Source organism: Anolis sagrei, chromosome 5 (genome assembly GCF_037176765.1).
Source record: "Anolis sagrei isolate rAnoSag1 chromosome 5, rAnoSag1.mat, whole genome shotgun sequence".
Classification (NCBI taxonomy): Eukaryota; Metazoa; Chordata; class Lepidosauria; order Squamata; family Dactyloidae; genus Anolis; species Anolis sagrei.
Window position 1 is genome coordinate 160,449,077 of NC_090025.1, and position 18,063 is coordinate 160,467,139.

The 18,063-nt window shown below is 38.5% G+C and overlaps 1 protein-coding gene across 8 annotated transcripts in view; it reads left to right on the forward strand.

Annotated features, from left to right (window-relative positions):
- Positions 1 to 18,063, forward strand: part of TCF20 (transcription factor 20) — a 213,710-nt gene that overhangs the window by 147,545 nt on the left and 48,102 nt on the right. For 3 of the 8 annotated variants that reach the window (XM_060777155.2, XM_067469158.1, XM_067469159.1), the window contains exon 1: positions 6,019 to 6,234. The exons of the other annotated variants lie outside the window; for them this stretch is intronic. The gene's annotated coding sequence lies outside the window, so the exon portion shown is untranslated. Of the gene's footprint in view, positions 1 to 6,018; positions 6,235 to 18,063 lie in introns of those variants that run through there. 8 annotated transcript variants of the gene reach the window in all.

The window sequence follows — 18,063 nt, forward strand, 5'->3', positions numbered from 1 at the left end:
TGCAAGTACAGTAGAGTCTCGTTTATCCAACCTTCGCTCATCCAACGTTCTGTATTATCCAACGCAGTCTGCCTCCCACCCAGATCCACAGCTGTTTCAATACATTGCAATGTTTTGGTGCTAAATCGTAAATACAGTAATTATGACATAACGTTACCGTGTATTGAACTGTTTTTACTGTCAATTTGTTGTAAAACATGATGTTTTGATGCTTAATTTGTAAAATAATAACATAATTTATCGTTTAATAGGCTTTTCCTTAACCCCTCCTTATTATCCAACATTTTCACTTATCCAACGTTCTACCAGCCCATTTATGTTGGATAAGTGAGACTCTACTGTACTGTGAAACTGTGTCTGTGAATTAGCACATAATGTCACTCTCAGAGGCGGCCCTAGGTAATTTTCAATGGTAAGCAAACAGTATTTTGGTCCCCCCTCCCCCAACCAATCACTGATATATATTTTCTGTTCATCATGGGAGTTCTGTGTGCCATATTTGGTTCAATTCCATCATTGGTGGAGTTCAGAATGCTCTTTGATTGTAGGTGAACTATACATCCCAGTAACTACAACTCACATATGTCAAGGTTTATTTTCCCCCAAGAGCGCCTCAAGAGCGCCTCTGGGCAAAATCAACTATACTGCAAATGCTTACTTTGCATAATGGGTTGAGCCGCCCCTGGTCACTCTTAAAAATTAGGACATGTAGATATTATTCTTGTGGTGCTCATCAGTTCTGGCACAGTGAGAATAGTGACTGCACACCATCTAAAAGTCCGTAAAAACTCAAATTCCTCTTTAAAAAGTGGTAATTTTAAAATTGCTTTGAAATTTTGAAGCTTCTGGTGAAGCTGTTTAAAAATTAGGATGTGAACCTTTAATGAAATAATATGCTAAGAAAATGGTAAGTGACTGGCAATGGTCACGTACCATTTTCTGCCTGGATCCTTATAGTCAGTGATATCCTAGGGCTTGTTAAAATGCTGCGTATTATTGGACTTGAACTGAAGACAACTTCTGGAATATGTTATACTTATTTAGTAATCCTTCCTACAAGAAATAAAGACAAATATTGTAATTTTTGGTTTCTATTAATATAATTGCAAAAACATTGTGAAAAATTCTTGTTTAATTTTCTAATGAAATGGAAAATGTTATTTCTGTTACTCATCTTTCCTTTATAGGAATCTACTGTCATTAAAGTTGGGCATTCTAGATATTTTGGGTTACAAATTCTCAACCCTTGCAAGCACAATGTAAACTACTGCACCTTGAGACATTGGGTTGGGGAACACGTGGTATTCATGATATCCACCATAATTTGCTTCCAGTAATGGTTTTTAAATATCTTCTAAAACATGCAACATAAAGAACATACAAAAAAAAAAACCCTGTAAAATGTATTGTACCTGAGCACTCTTAAAGAAAACATGTAAGGATGAAGTATTCACAATAATTACATTTTTGTATATTACCAACAAGGGATGCTTCTAATGATTCAGATAATGGAGATTTATTGACTTGTTGGCCTCTTCTGCTGTGCTGGGGACAATCCTTGCCAACAAGCTATAAATTTTGGTTGGGGAAAAAAAAAATCTCACTTGCTCTGAAAAAAATGCTTCTGAGTCCAACTCTCGGTGGCTTTTCTTGTTATTCAAGCCAAATCTTGTGATCTCACTACCACTTCTGTTGAAAGAAGAGGCCTCTATATTTGGGCAGTTACCTACACTGGAAAGAAGTCCTATCAAAGTTGACAAGACCTGCTTCTGAGCAACCATAACTAACAGCACATTCCAGTTGCCTGTGAAGCATATTGTTATATTTAACATGCAACAAGAGGATTAGGCATCTAAATGTAAGGTTAAAGGGATTATTTGACACAATTTTAGTGATGATAAAATATTAATAAGTGACCACAAACTATGTTTTTTTTTAAAAAAAATTGAATACAAAATAACATAATTTTTGAACAGATAATAAATGTCTACTGTAGGCTTACATTGAGATAAAGTATTTCTATATTATCTATTCACTTTCTTTACAGGTTCGTTCACATTACATTTTTTATTTTTTCTCCCACCTCCTCCCACCTGCCTTCCCTACTTTTCCACCCCGCCACGTTTTTCTCTATTTCTTTATCTTTAACCACAAACACAACCTTCTTAATCTTAGTGACCACAAACTATGTAGAGGTAGAGTCTTGACAAATGCCATCGGAATGTTAGTGATGTGATATCTGTACCAGAAAATGATAATTTAGATTTTCACATCCATGCGGAGCTGAGAATGTTGAACAAGGCAGCTAATATATGAATATCTATATTGAGTAGGGGGGTATTTCCAGATAATAAGGCAAAGTGTGCAGAACTTTCTGTAGGTGTGCATTTATTTGTATTTTGATGTCTTCCAGTACAATTAACTTCATTTGAACTTGTTTTCTTTTTCTAGTCTAAATCTGCCTGCTTGGCTTTCATCATTGCCTGAGCAGGAGCAGATTTAAGCAACAGCAGGCAGTTGCTTAAGTACATTAACTAGAAGAAAAATCTGCATTTTTGGAGAAGTCTGGACTCAAGATTCCTCTATCTTTTGATGGCTTCCCAATAGAGTAAGCCCTAATGGGAATCCGATACACTAAATATACATTCCAATCCCTAAGAAAGGGAGCACAACAGATTGCAGTGAGCACAATACAATTGCAAAGTGATGTTCAAAATTTGACAACAATGACTGGTATGATATAGGGATTGAAAAATGCCAGATGTCCAAGCTGGGTCCAGGAGAGGAAGCGATATTAAGGATCATATTGCAAACATATATTGGAGTAAGAATTTCAGAAGAAAATGAGCCTGTGCTTTATAGATTATAGCAAAGCCTTTGATTATTTACATCATGAAGAACTATGGATCATTCTTAAAGAAATGGTTGTGTCACAACACCTGATTGTCCTGATGCATAACCTGTACTCAAGACAAGCGGCTATGATTAGGATAGAATATAAAGGAAAGAAATAGTTTCCAGCAGGCAAGGGGACCAGGCAAGTTTGGATTTTATCATCCTGTTTAATGTGTATTCTGAATGTATCATATGGAAATAGCTGCATTACTTTCTGAGGAAGGATGTGTGAAAATTGGAGGTAGGAATGTCAACAATTTACAGCATGCAGTTGACACCATATTGCTAGCAGAAAACAGCAAATAATTTGGGAATGATGACTGAAAAAAGTGCAAAAACAGTTTTACAGTTGAACTTTTAGAAAACAAAAATAATAACTACATTACTTTAAAATAATTAATAAAGATACGAATACATTTCAGGATTTTCAGTAGCTTGGCTCAGTCATTAACCAGAATGGAAAACGCAGTCAAGAAATCAAAAGACTAGGAATTGGAAGGGCAGCTATGAAGGAACAAGACGGGATTCTGAAGTCTAAAGATATATACTTGAATACTACAGCTAGGATTATGCATGTCACTGTATTTCCTAATTCTGTGCATGATTATGAAAGCTACGCAATGAAGAGGGTTGATGGAAAAGGGAAAAATTCATTTGAAAGGTGGGATGGAGAAGAGTTCTACAAACACTGTGAATGGCCAAAAAGATGCACCCGTGGACCCTAGAGCCAATCAAGCCTGAATTCTCCATAGAAGCAAGAAGGCTAAACTCACTAAAAAGACAATAATATTTGAAAAGGTAGAGGAGAGGAGGAAGACCGCATTCCAGAGGGATAGACTCAATCAAGGAAGCCAGAGTTGCCCTGAGCCTGCAAGACCTGAGTGGGACCGTTGAGGAGAGGTCTCTCATTTGTGCATGTTGTGTGTGTGTCTTCAAGCTCTGTATTGACTTAAGGCAATCCATGGATTTCATAGGGCTTTCCTAGGCAAGAAAACTCAGGGGTGGTTTTATCAGTTCTTTTCTCTGAAATACAGCTTACAGTACCTGGCATTCATTAGTTGTCTCCCCGCTAAAGTTGTTTATTTGTTCAGTCGCTGCCAACTCTTCATGACCTCATGGACCAGCCCATGCCAGAGCTCCCTGTTGGCTGTGGCCACCCCCAGCTCCTTCAAAGTCAAGCCAGTCACTTCAAGGATACCATCCATCTATCTTGCCCTTGGTTGGCCCCTCTTCCTTTTTCCTTCCATTTCCCCCAGCATCATTGTCTTCTCATTATGTGGCCAAAGTACTTCATCCTCACCTCTAATATCCTTCCCTCCAGTGAGCAGTCGGGCTTTATTTCCTGGAGTGTTGAATGGTTTGATCTTCTTGCAGTCCAAGGCACTCTCCGAACTTTCCTCCAGCACCACAGCTCAAAAGCTTCTATTGTCCTCCGCTCAGCCTTCCTTATGGTCCAGTTCTCGCATCCTTAGGTGACTATGGGGAATACCATTGCTTTAACTATGCGGATCTTCATTGCCAGTGTGATGTCTCTACTTGTCACTATTTTATCGAGATTGGTCATTGCTCTCCTCCCAAGAAGTAAACGTCTTCTGATTTTCTAGCTGCAGTCTGTGTCTGCAGTAATCTTTGTGCCTAGAAGTATAAAGTCTGCCTCCATGTTTTCTTCCTCTATTTGCCAGCTATCAATCAGTCTGGTTGCCATCATCTTGGTTTTTTGATGTTTAACTGCAACCCAGCTTTTGCACTTTCTTCTTTCACCTTGATTAAAAGGCTCCTCAGCTCCTCCTTGCTTTCAGCCATCAAAGTGGTATCATGTGCATATCTAAGGTTGTTAATGTTTCTTCCAGCCATTTCAACCCCAGCCTTGCATTCGTCAAGCCCCGCACATCACATGATGTGTTCTGCATACAAGTTGAATAGGTCAGGTGAGAGTATACAGCTCTGCCATACTCCTTTCCCAATCTTGAACTAGTCTATTGTTCCATGTTGTTGCTACTTGGTCCTTATACAGATTCCTCAGGAGACAGACAAGGTGGCTTGGTATCCCCATACCACCAAGAACTTGCCACAATTTATTATGATCCACACAGTCAAAGGCTTTAGAATAGTCAATGAAGCAGAAATAGATGTTTTTCTGAAATTCCCATCAATCAAAGTTGCCTTGATGCTTTCTTGTTATCTTTTCCAATGTTGTACTAGACATTTCAGGGGGTGGGGGTGGGGGGGAGCTTGTGAGTGGGTGCTAATACTTAAAACTGGTTTGTATTATGGGTTGGGAAACTTGTGGGTAGTGGTCCCCAGGATTTCTTATGTTTAAAAGGGCAGAACACCGAAACAAAATGCTAAGTGTGGTTTACAAACTGAAAAATGGACCTCCTGAGTGGACAGCATCATTGCCATCTTTGAGGAGAGGAAGAAATACTAGATGATGCCATCTTTACAGCCCTGAGATTTGAGTTATCACAATTCAGGAAGTGAGTAGTGACTAATCCGGCAAAGTTCTGGTTGTAGACTTTTCATTTGAGCAGGAGAAACACAGGATGCATCTATAATGGAGAATTAACGCAATTTGACACCATTTTAACTGTCATGACTGAAAGCTGTGGAATCAGGGGAGTTGCAGTTTTCCAAGGTCCTTAGCCTTTTTTCTTTGTCAAAGACTGTTGATGCCTCTCCAAACTACAATTCCCAGGAGCCCACAGCATTAAGCCTTGGCGGTTAACGTGGTTTTAAATTGCATTAATTCTACAATGTAGATGGCACCCATAGTTTTTGAGGGTGGCAATAGCGTCGTTTTATTTGCAAGACGCTTTCCGAGGGAGGCCTACCGTCCGTCTTAAAATGCCAGGTTTGGCGTTCCTGGGTAGTCTGTCCCCAAAAACCGCATTGCAAGCGTCTTTTGCCTGAGTGGCCGCGCAGCTCTCTTTCGGCGCTGTCTCTTTAAAATGAGCGCGTGGTGGAGAAGGGAGAAGGAGGCGCGCGCGCTCTGAGGGCGTGAGCGCGCGCGCAGGCGGCGCCGGGACGCAAGCGCGTGCCCCCTCTCCACCCTGCCCGACGGGGTCGCCTCGCGCTCCTCCCTTTTGCGCGCGCTGCCCAGGCGCCGCCCCATTGGCCGGGGCCTGTCAGCTGACCCCGTGTTATTTCCTGTGTGTGTGAGAAAGAGCGAGAGGGAGAGAGAAAAGAGAGGAGAATGGAGAGAGAAGCCTCGGAACCTCTTCCGCGGAGCCGCCCTCGGCCCGAAGCGGGTCCCCGCCGCCCCTCGCGCTCCTGAGGGGCCCCACCCGCTCCGCGCTCCTTTCCTCGGGCGAGAGGGGCGGGGAGGAGAGCGAGGTCGAGGTAATGCCCTCCCTCCCTCCCTACCTCGGAAGCCGTGGCGCAGGCCTCGGTGGGCGGGGCGGGGCGCGGGGAGGAGGTGGAGGACAAGGCCCCCAGCAGCCTCGCTCCCCTTCTTCTGCAGGCCCGCAGCCAGGAGTGGAAGCTTAGGAGAGGCACCTCTGTTTCCAAGGGGGAGGGAATATTCAGGGGGGAGCGGAATAAGGGGGGAGCGCTAGTTTTGGGCCAAAGAGGTTGGCCTTTCGGAGGAGCCTTTGAAATTCTGGGGGGCTTTGCAAAAACATCCTCCTTTAGGTGCATTTGGAACAAGAGAAGCGAATCAAAGAGCAAAGTGGGATGAACTGGTCAAAGGGGTTATTTATTTATTTATGACATTTCTGTCCCACCCTCCTCACCCCGAAGGGGACACAGAGCAGCTTGCAAGTTATTTGTACATACAATATATTATATTATTCCCATAGAACAATATTAGTATTATACATTACTATATTGTACTATGCCACTATTCTGTAATATTATTAATAATATTGTATGTACTATAAAATATATAATTATTATATAGTATTATTAGTATTATATTGTATGACATAATATTATCAATATGTGTGTATGCAACATATTACCTTATTAGCATAGCACAATATTCATATTATATATTACTATATTGTACTATACTACTATTAGTAATATTACATGTAATATAAAACATAATTTATATATTGTATTGTTATATTGTATTGCATTATAATATTATCAATATTATATGTGCATACAATATACTATATTATTTGCATAGCACAATATTAGTATATATTAGTATATTGTATATACCAGTATACGGTAATATTATTAGTAATATTACATGTATTATAAAATATATAATTTTATTAATTTATTTATTTATGACATTTATATGCTGCCCTTCTCACCCCAAAGGGGACTCAGAGCAGCTTACAATATATATATATATACACACACACACACATACATACACATACAATATATTATATTGTTAGCATGGTACAATATCAGTATTAAATATTACTATATTGTAGTATACCATTATATTGTAATATTATTAGTAATATTACATGTAATGTAAATATATAATTATAATAGCTTATAGTGATTAGTATTACATTGCATTACATTATAATATAAATATATGTATATACAACATTATTGTATATACATATTATGTTTATTATATTATTAGAATAGCACAGGAGACAAGGTGGAACTGTCTTCTGCCCCCCTCTCTCTTCACTCTGGCCAGAGCAGCAGTTGGTGCAGGGGGGAGGGGTCCCCAACTGGTGACATATATTGTATTAGTAGTAGTATTATATTATATTATTGTATTGTTAAGGAAAGGGAGGGAGAAAAGAGGAGGAATAATAGCTGCTGCTTCAAAACCTTGTACCTTTGCTGCTGAGATCTGGCTTTCTCAAGTTGAAGGTACTGGAGATCACTTGATAGGAGGGCCTGGTTGCAATTCTTGATGGCTTGCCTGCTTTTCTCTATAGGTGAATCTTCACTAGAATGGATTCAACTGAATATCACTTCAATTGTCATGGCTCAATGCTGTGGAATCATGGGAGTTGTTGTTTTCCAAGGGTTTTGCTGGTGCCTCATCAAACACAACAATTTGCATGATTCTACAGAATTGAGCCATGGCAGCTAAAATGGTGTCAAACCACATTACTTCTACAGTGTAGGTGTGCCTCAAGTGAAGTGAGGTGCATTAAACAGCTGACACTTGAGTTCATGTTCACAGCAGATAGCTAGACTCTCTTTGATCTAATGTACATTTGTACTTGACCCTACTATGGTACATAGGAGCTTGCACTTTAGTTTTTTTGAAGAAAAATGTTTTATGTTCTGTTTTCTTCAGACAATATGTTGATTTCAAATTCTGCTGTCCTCTTAATCGACTACTCTGAGTAGGCTTGAATTGTCCACTCTGTCATTTAGTTAACAAACAAAAAGTTTCAGTTTAAGGGTGCAGATAATGTTCCTGAACATTAAATGTCTTAAAGCTTAGAGAATGGTAATGATAAAAAAAAAATCCCACTCTACATTTGTATCAGTGAAATTGTGCATTGTGGAATTCTTGTTGGTTTTACAATAGTAAATGCTTAATCAATGTATTGTAAATATATTAGTCTGATTTCATAAAGAAAGTCAGCCAAAGCCATATGAAGAAATTCCTATTTTTTCCTTTGTGATAGATCACTCATAAAACATAACTGATGATGATGTCACCATATACTGTTGGATCTCCTTATCAGCTTGAACAAGCTTGAAATACTCTAGAAAGCAAAGGTCAATTATGCCATTTTCAATACAGAATGCCATTTTACTCCACCATTGTATATAATACCACTTGAACATCCATGGATTTTGATAGCCACAGGAGAGCTTGGAACCCCATTGGATCCTGAGGACCCATTACATTAGAAAAGTGTGTGTGTTTGCCTTCAAGTTGCCTGACAACTTATGGCAAATTTCATAGAATTTTCTAGGGTAAGGAGTCCTCAAGAGGTGGTTCTGCTCTTTCTTTTGTCTGGAATATAGTCCACAGCATCTGGTATTCATCAACCACCCAAGTACTAATCAGGGCTGACCCTGCTTAGCTTTCAGATTAGATGGGTTCTTTTACCTAATTGCCATAGATGTTGTTTATTTGAAAAATGGTAATTAATCCACAAATAGTAGACAGAGTAAAAACTGTGAAGTCTTGGGTCTTAGTTTAATAATGGATTTGTAACCATGCCATCCAAATCTTAAGTTATAGGCCTCCAAGTTAAGTAAAGCACGGTCTTCTAATCTAATCCATTCCTTTAACCAACTAAAGCCTGCTGCTTCATAATAGTATATGAAATCTGGAAGGACTAAGCCCCCTCTATCCTTCTCTGTGTTCCTACCACATAATTTTTTTAATTCATGTTTTGTAAAAAGCAAAATATGCAAAAAAAAAAGTAGTATCTGGGGCTCCTATTGTAGGTGGTAAATAGATCTAAAAAAATCAGTCTAGTTATAGTAGAACGGAAAACAGATTAGGAGCACCTGAGTTCAAATCCTGCCCATCTATGAAGCTGTCTTAGTCACCATCCTCACCATTTTTCAGTTTTAATTATATCACTGGGAACTGGTGGGAGAAACTGTCCTGTGCCATTTAGAGTTTATTGACCAATGACAAACTACAAATGTGAGATCTGCATCCCTTTTCCAACTTGCCAAACGATCTCGTTTCATATAAATGGTTCTTCTTAAAACAACAATTTATCAGTGGCACTTGATTACCCCACTGACTTGTATATTTTTTCATTGTGGCTACAGCTGCCTTGAATCCAGTTGTTGGATGAAGGTACTTTGTGTTTCAGATGAGCTGCTGCTACATTCATGGCTGCTTAAAAAGGCAACTCATTTTAGTATTTGGGAATAATGTACACAAATCTCATCAAATAAGGCATATATATTGTTTCTGAAACCTTGTGTCTAGTTTAATTCTGTCTTAGCTTGACATTATATTTTTATTTAATGATACCGTCCTGGGATGCACTGCTATTTTCATGTACAACGTAGGCTCTTGCATTTTAAACATTACAGCATTGTTTGCATACTGCTAGATAAATAGGTTGATTCTTTTATAGATGTATATAGCACCTTCCCCCATTCCACATATTCAGGGCATTACTAAAATTTGTGCCCTTTTGCTTTTCTGACAAATTTTACAGATACATTTGGCAAACAAAGCTAGTCTTCCTTAACAGTTTGCAGCAATTAATTTCTTGTCTTTGGTAGTTTCAAAGGTCTAGTAAGAATAGAGAAGTACTTTTAATTCAAAATTTTAAACAGTTCTAAGTTTCAAAAAAAATTGTCACATTGCTCTTTTCCAAAGATGGCCAAAATAGTGAATATGAGAACTGTTGAAAATGGGAGGAGTCAAAAAGCCATTTCTGCATATATTAGTTAATGGTTTTGGACCTTCCATGTATATAGTTTTCTATTGAAATGAGTTGTATCACAATTGAATCAGCTCACCAATGGTTGTGTTTATTAGGGTTGCTGGGAGTTGTAGGCCAACATCATTTGCAGTGACCAACATGGTACAGCTTCATAAGTACATTCGTATCCCACTTCTGTGATCTTGACAGTAGTCAGTAAAGATGGGCTTTGTAGCTCATGAAACTTGGTAGGTTTAAATAGTAAAGATAGTATTATTTCATGACTTGACATGAGCAAACAAAATGTTATATGGATAATCACTTCCATTTTGCATTTTTAGTTGCTTAGTTTTCTAAGGCAAAAAATAGAAATTTTACTATTCATTTAAAAGGTGAATATTCTTATTTCTGTCTAAGAGCTTACCTCTACACTTAAACAAAGTTACATGATATGGACCAGTACCTGTCTGTTCATCTAGCTTATTATGTTTTGCTCTGGCAACAGCTTTCTAGTACTGCTGGGTTAGAGAGACAGATCTTCAGCCAATGTTTCCTAGAAATGTTGAACTCAAATAGGACTTCCTTTGGCAAAATATTTATGATTATGAACTTTCATCCTCTTCTACAGTGTGATTATTAAATAGTGTGATATGTGAATTGGCATTTGAAGTGGTTTTCTATTCTGTTAAACCAGTAGGTCAATTTTCCCCAGCTTCTACCTGATGTGCTGGTTTTCCATGTATAGAAACTTCCATTGTCAGATTTTTTTTTTTGTAATTTTATAGTTGGTGCAATTCAGAAAAGTCTTAAGGATTTTTTTTTACATAGGCAGAATGTTATTTAGAAATTATGCTTAATATGTTACTGATTTTGTACTGGAGGCATATTTTCCAAGGGAACATTATTGTGTCTTTATTTCTTAGTTATCTCCACAATGGTGTAGTTGTATATAACTGTCCACACTAACCATAAGCTGCACTAAACATAGAAACATACAATAATCATGTATTAATTCTTCAGCATTTTCTCTATTGCACTCTTAAGCCTGAAGGAGTTTACAGCAAAATGTCTATAAACTTGCTTTTACTTATTTACTTCCCTCATACATCAACTTGATGCTTAATGCTTTGTGATGATGGGAATAGCAGTGTAACCCATCTGGAGGTCATCAGATAAGAAAATAATCTCCTTTTAACAAAGACAAGTTTTTAAATATCAAAGTGAGGGAGAATATTGGAATAATTTGATACTGCATCATAAAAACTGAGCTAAATAAAATTATTACTTTATTGACTTTCTGAATTGCCTGATAAGCAGTGTAGCTATCTTATCCTGTTCTGTCAAAAACGAAATCACTGCCCAACAAAGAGATAGGTTTGACCAATTCAGATTTTAAAAAATCTAGTTGTGAACATAAAGTCTAATTTCAGCAAGATTATTTTAAGTGAAACTCCAACCAGTATTGAAAATATTAAAGTAGTTAGTGCAATACTAAATTGTTAAGTGTTTGGCATATTTACTGTTTACAAATTGTGTAGAAATCACCTCACTTGGTTGGAAAAGGGATTAGATAATGTGTATGAAAGAACAAGGAGATGTGGCTACTTGTTCATTTACATATTTTGAACTACAACTCCCCTGTACATTAGGCAACGCAGAAAATGGTAAAGTATAATAGGAACAGTAAAACATGGAGGGTGCTATGTTACCTGTCCTTTACTGGGATGTACATCAGCGATGAATTAGCAAATAATAGCAATGTATTTAAATTAATACATTGCTTATTAAAACATTTTTGGTCAAATATGCAAAACAGTTGTTCAACATCAAATCAATTGGTACATGTTTCCACTACTGATAGAATGACAACTGCCTGTGGCTTTATGCTCCAGCCAGTTATACCTCAACAAATGAGCGAGGCTGGAGCATTGCCTCTTTTACATTTGCTCAAAAGGTGAGGGGAACGTATATGTAGCTCGTAGTATGTGCTTAAGACCTTAAATGCAATAAAGTATCATCTTGACTTTGGAAACTAACTACACTTAATGCAGAGGAGCAAATACTACCTTGCACAATTCTTTACCAGCTACAGCTTTCTGAATTACACCCAGGTCTAGATATCTTTCTGGATTGCATTTTTGGGTTTATGAGCCAACTGAGACAATGTGGAAATATCTTTCCATAGAGAATCATTGGAGACTGGGATGATGTGATCCAATGGAGTTGAAGCAGCCACAGAGTTAACAGTTTTATTCAACCTGCCATACATTTTAAATAGGTTGAAACATAAAATAATATCTTATCCTTTTCAGTATAGAGAAATGTGCAGATCTCAGAGGGACCAGAAGAGGCAGCAATGGCTAATCCTAAGATGTGAGCTGGTTTGACATTCAGCAACAGTTCCTCTTCAGAGGAGCAAACAGAGAGATAAGAATTGTGTTCTTTTGCTTTTTTTTTTCCAGCAGGCTTCCCAGGTGTAGCAGGCAGAACTCCTACTATGTCCTCTATAGCAAGCTTGCTGTATGAAGAAAGCAGACTCCAGTAGCTTATCCCACTCCAGGCAAGGGCTGGAAACATCTTCCAGCCACACCGAGATTCTTGTTTATTCCTCCTGCCTCTGAACCCCTTTATGTGTCCCAAGACTATGGTAGTTTTCTCCCTCTCCTTACTTGCCCAACCTAGGAAGCTAGAAGAAAACTAACTCACCCTTTCTTACTGCACAAAACTCTGTACCCAAACTTTTTAAACAACCTTGTTCTCTCACCTCACTCTTCATGCTCTTCCATCTTGCTGAATTGCACAGCTGTACTGAAAGAGCTATGTATTGTGAGACTTTATTTCTGGACAAACTTTGTAGATTTGAAATGTTGTATTGCAGTGCAAATTGTTGTAGTACAATACCATCCAGAGTAAACTGTCATAAAAACAAATGCAGAGAAGTAGCAATAGTGACAAGGAAGACATTTTGTGCTGTTTTGCCTGGACACATTTGAAATAAGCCTTATTAGGAATGTATGAAATACAGCTGCCAAATTTTCAACGTAGATCAAATTTTCTCATCTTTAGTTTAGATTTGTAAAATGTACATACATACTTCAAGGACTGTAAGTGGATTAAGAAGATGATTAAGATGTAATGTTAAGGAATATAGGGCTTTTCACCACCTCAACAAAAACCCTAGTTTGTTTTGGAGAGCATATTTTCTACAAATAGAATATTAATGATATTTCTTGCTTTCTTACCTTGTGTATCTGCTGTGGTTAGGTCCCAGGATCCCTTCATGGATACCAACATTTATGGATGCTCAAGTCCCATTATATATAATGGCAGAGTAACATGGTGTCACTTATATAAAATGGCAAAATCAGAGTTTGCTTCTTGGAAAAAAATGATTATTTGCAAGCTATGGATGGTTGAAAATATTCTGATCTGACAGTGTTCATACAAAACAAGTATTGTGTGTACTTTTCACACAAAATTCTTGCTTTGAATTCACCCCAAACATTCTGACACCTCAAACATCTCTCTCATTTATGCCTCCTCATCTTGTGTAATAATGATTTTTGTCATGGTTAGGGCTGTTTTTAATACCTGACTTATATTTAAAGATAAATTACAGCTCAAAAGACTAATTTTAGAAATGATAAAAATATCTATGGCCTCTTGCCACTTCATCAAGAACAGCATTGGTCCACTTCTTCACGTATTAAATTAGTGTGAGAAATGTATGACTCATACATAGGTGAGTGTGTCTAACCTGTACATTATTAACCTCTGCATCAATTTGGAAAGAACAGTAAACCCCTGGAGCTGGGGGGGGGGGGGTTATGTTCAGTTCTATTCCATTTGGTGCATTAGAAAGATTGCTGACTCAGATATGGAGATCTCTGTTTAATTTTTTTCGATTTTCTATGAGATACATATGGAGAAATACACAATTATATACCGAGAACAAAAGAAATGGTTGAATTGGGTTTCGCGCTGCATTCTCAAAATGAGATAGACTGATATAGTATGACATAATACCAGGTCAGGGCTACTTTATACATTGAATTTCTAATGAGTGCAGTAGGTTCCACTGTGCAAAGGTCAATCCCCGCTGAATACCCAGAAACCCCATGATAGGGTTGCCATAAGTTGGAAATGACTGGAAGGCACATAAAAACAACACTAAAGTATGGACAGTAGGGACTAGAAGAATTTTAACTCTTATCAGCATACAGTTTCATCTCTCAGTGTTTCAAACTATAGTTAGCTCATAAACCAGTGGGGGGAATTTAGTAGACATCAAGATATTGAACGGTACATTTCATTAGCTTCCCAAACTGTGCTCCTCCAGGTGTTTTGGACATCAGCTCCCACAATTCTTAACAGCTGGTAAACTGGCTGGGATTTCTGGGAGTTGAAGTCCAAAACACCTGGAGAAAGCACAGTTTGAGAAACACTGGTTTACATGATCTTCAAGAAGACATTCTGGGTGTTAGGTTTGCATGCCCATCATGTTATTCTGTAGAAACAAGGGCCCCTTTTACACTGCCATATATTATCAAATCATATAATCCACATCATTTGCTTTGAACTGGATTATATGAGTCGACACTGCCATATAATCAAGTTCAAAGCAGATAATCTGGATTTTATATGGCAGTGTAGAAAGGGCCAAAGTGAAAGGTTTGTATTTTGATTGAATCAGGTTCTTTTTACATACAACTTTGTCGAGCTGCTTCATTGTAACTCCAGTTAAACTGAGATCAAACCAGCAGATGGATATTAATTAGAGGAAGAGCACAGATCTCTATTCGTACATAAAGGGAAACTGATTTAGTGAAAAAAAAGCAGAAGCTTTGAAGTAACTTCCTATGTTCAGGAGAGGGCCATGGGAATGTGAACCCTAGGGCTTAATGTCCCTTGTTTGTGATAATCAAACCCATGGTTTAGAAATTCAGAGACAGACAACTTGTGTCCTGTTTTCTTTCTCATTATGCTGTGGTCATTTTTTTCTTTCTACGTTATAGTAAAAAATACCGAAAATGCATCAGTTTGTCTTCTCCTCAGATAATCATCTGGACCTGGTCTTTTTCAGTTATTTTTCTTAACTATTTGTCATTCTTTAGGGGAAATTAAAGAGTCAGTTTTGTCTTGACATTAGATGAGGGTCTGTTTTCAAGTGCACACTTTTGGACTAATAAAAGCTTGCAAAAATTAAAATGCAACATCCATAAAATTTGTATAAAATGAAAATACGTTAATTGACATTATCTAACCATAGATAGAAAAGATTAGTAAATTTTTGAAGATGCCACGGAATCCATTACCTCAGCATGCTGCAAAGAATTTTCAAAATGTATCTGCAGTAATGGACAGAATTAGAAGTGGGACCTCTATTAGCTCTCTTGGACAGTGGTTGCACTGTCTTCCTATCTGTAAGGACATCGGTATGCACAGTTTCCCAGATCAATAGTATAACTCCTGAGTAAGTGGAATTTTTCACTAATTAAGTTGGCTCATTGAACTAAGCAATTCTGGAACTCTGCAAGTAAACTAGATTTGTTCTGCCAAAAGAAGGCATAGGTTTTTCCACTATAACTTTTAAAATTACAAGAGAACACATGAGAATCAACATGGTATAATAATTTGACTAAGCAGAAGACTTGGGTTCTTCATACTGCAGAGCACCTAATAATCAAACCGAGTAAAACAAATGTTTTATATACCATTGCAATCTGAATACACTGCCGTTTGTTGCATTTCTCGAGCAAGACAGATCAGCTCTTTATAATATATGAATAAGAGTCCATTCTGAAAGACTGTGGCTCTCTAAGTAGGGATTAGGAAATACTGAGCTAGATGGACCAAAGATAGTTTCTTGTGTTCCTAAATGTGTTGTGGGTTGTTGGTTATTCACTAAAATCAGTTTGTGGATGAATCATGTTGAATGATTATAGTTATAACACAAGAGCATTTTAACTCTTGCAGAGTTGTTTATATTGCAAGAGCTGATACTGCAAGGCTTTATTTGATAGTGCACTTGGTGCTAACTTTAAGGTTGGACTTCTCCAGTGCTACTGCTGTATCAACTTCAGAAACTCCAATTAGTTGAAAATATGGCATCTATATTGGCTACAGGAATATCTAAAAGTGAGCATATTGCACCAATAATAATCACTTCACAGGTTGCTAGTTAGCTTCTGGACAAAGTACAAAATGTTGGTTGTGACCTTTAAAGCCCTAAATTGTTTGGGTCCAAGGACTATTGGAATTATCTTCTCCCTTATAAACCACCCTCTACACAGGTTTTCTAGGGACATTTACTTCAGCAAGGCAAAACTCAACCAGCAGTGTCATCCAGAGGACCTTTTCATCAGCTTCTCTTAGACCAGTGGTAGCAAACCTATGACAGAAGGGGCATTCAGTTCCCTCTCTACTTGCACACAGCACCCTCTCTTCTGGCATACATGATGTTGCACCCTGTCTTGCTTGCCCACTTCCCATTTGCTCGCCCGCTCCTCACCCCGTGCACTTACTTGCTCACCTCCCTATTCACTTACTCATCTGCTCACCCCCTCACGTACCACTCTGCCTTCTCACTTGCCTGCTTCTCCACACTCATTCACCCACCAGCTTGCCATCCTGCCCTCCACCCCTCTTGCCTGACCTTGTCAATTCGCCATCCTGCTCACCTGCCCCCCTCACTTGCTTGCCTGTCTGCCCGCTCACCTGCTTGCCCACCCCATGTGTTTATACTGAAACTAGAAGTCATTAAATATTCGATAGGAACCACATCGTTTATTTATATAAGATTACAATCACACATACATACACACTTTCACAAGTTTCGCACTTGCAGTTTTCATTTATTTGTAAGGTTATACTGCCATGCTTGCATCTGGGGATTGGGCCTGCCATGTGATCATTTATGTGGCAACAATTTTATTGAAGGTGAGTGGGAAGACTGTACAAAGCAGAGTGCATTGAGGGGGGTGATCCTTGATTTTCCTACACTTCCTGAGGACAGGGCCACTCTGAATGATTACAGGGCAACCCCAGTCTTAGGGATCCAGATGTGTCATGTGTCTGTTTCACCAGGAAAAGAAGGAGGAATAGGCTCCATACGCCCCTTCACTTGCCCTGTGAATCCTGTTTCCTTTTCTTCTTCTCGTGTGCCCTTTATTTCTGTTTCACTTGGACAAGGGGAGGGGAAGTACTGAGGAAACAGACACAATTAGAAGAAAAGGAGGTTGGTTCCAAAGGACAAATGAAATGGCAGCAGTGGTGAGCAAGTCTTGGGCCTGCACTGTCTTCTACTTATGCTGTCTGTATCTGTTTTGCTTGGGCAAGGGAAGGGAGTTTCTGTAGAAACACATGTGGCACACAAGAAGAAGAGGATCTAGCTAGGATTTGCAGAATAAGTGCAGGGCCCACAATTCCTCTTCTCTTTCCCACAGGACCATAGTTGGGAAAGCTAACCTTGTGGACCCCAGCACTGGTGCTCCAGTCCCCTTGGGGGGGGGGGTCACCTCTGACCCCTGGAAAAGTGAAGGGCCAACTATATATTTTTGAGACAAACTAGGACAATCGGTTTGTGTTGGTTAAAGAATTGTTGTGAGGTTAGTGCTGTAGTAGTTAGCTGAAATAATTTAAACTGCATTCAAAAGAACATACATTTAATGTTGAGTCACAAAGTAGTCTTGTTCCTGGAAGGCATGGCTAAACCAAATAGAGGGGAATATGGCTGGAAATTCATCTATACAGTAGTGCTCAGAAAAATGAACACTTCTGAAATATTTCTTTGAGTATGTCACAGATAAAAAGCATATTTCTCATAGTTTTAAGTAGAGTTTGGAGAATTTTTTTTTCCTAAAAGGCACATTTTGTAATCACACTG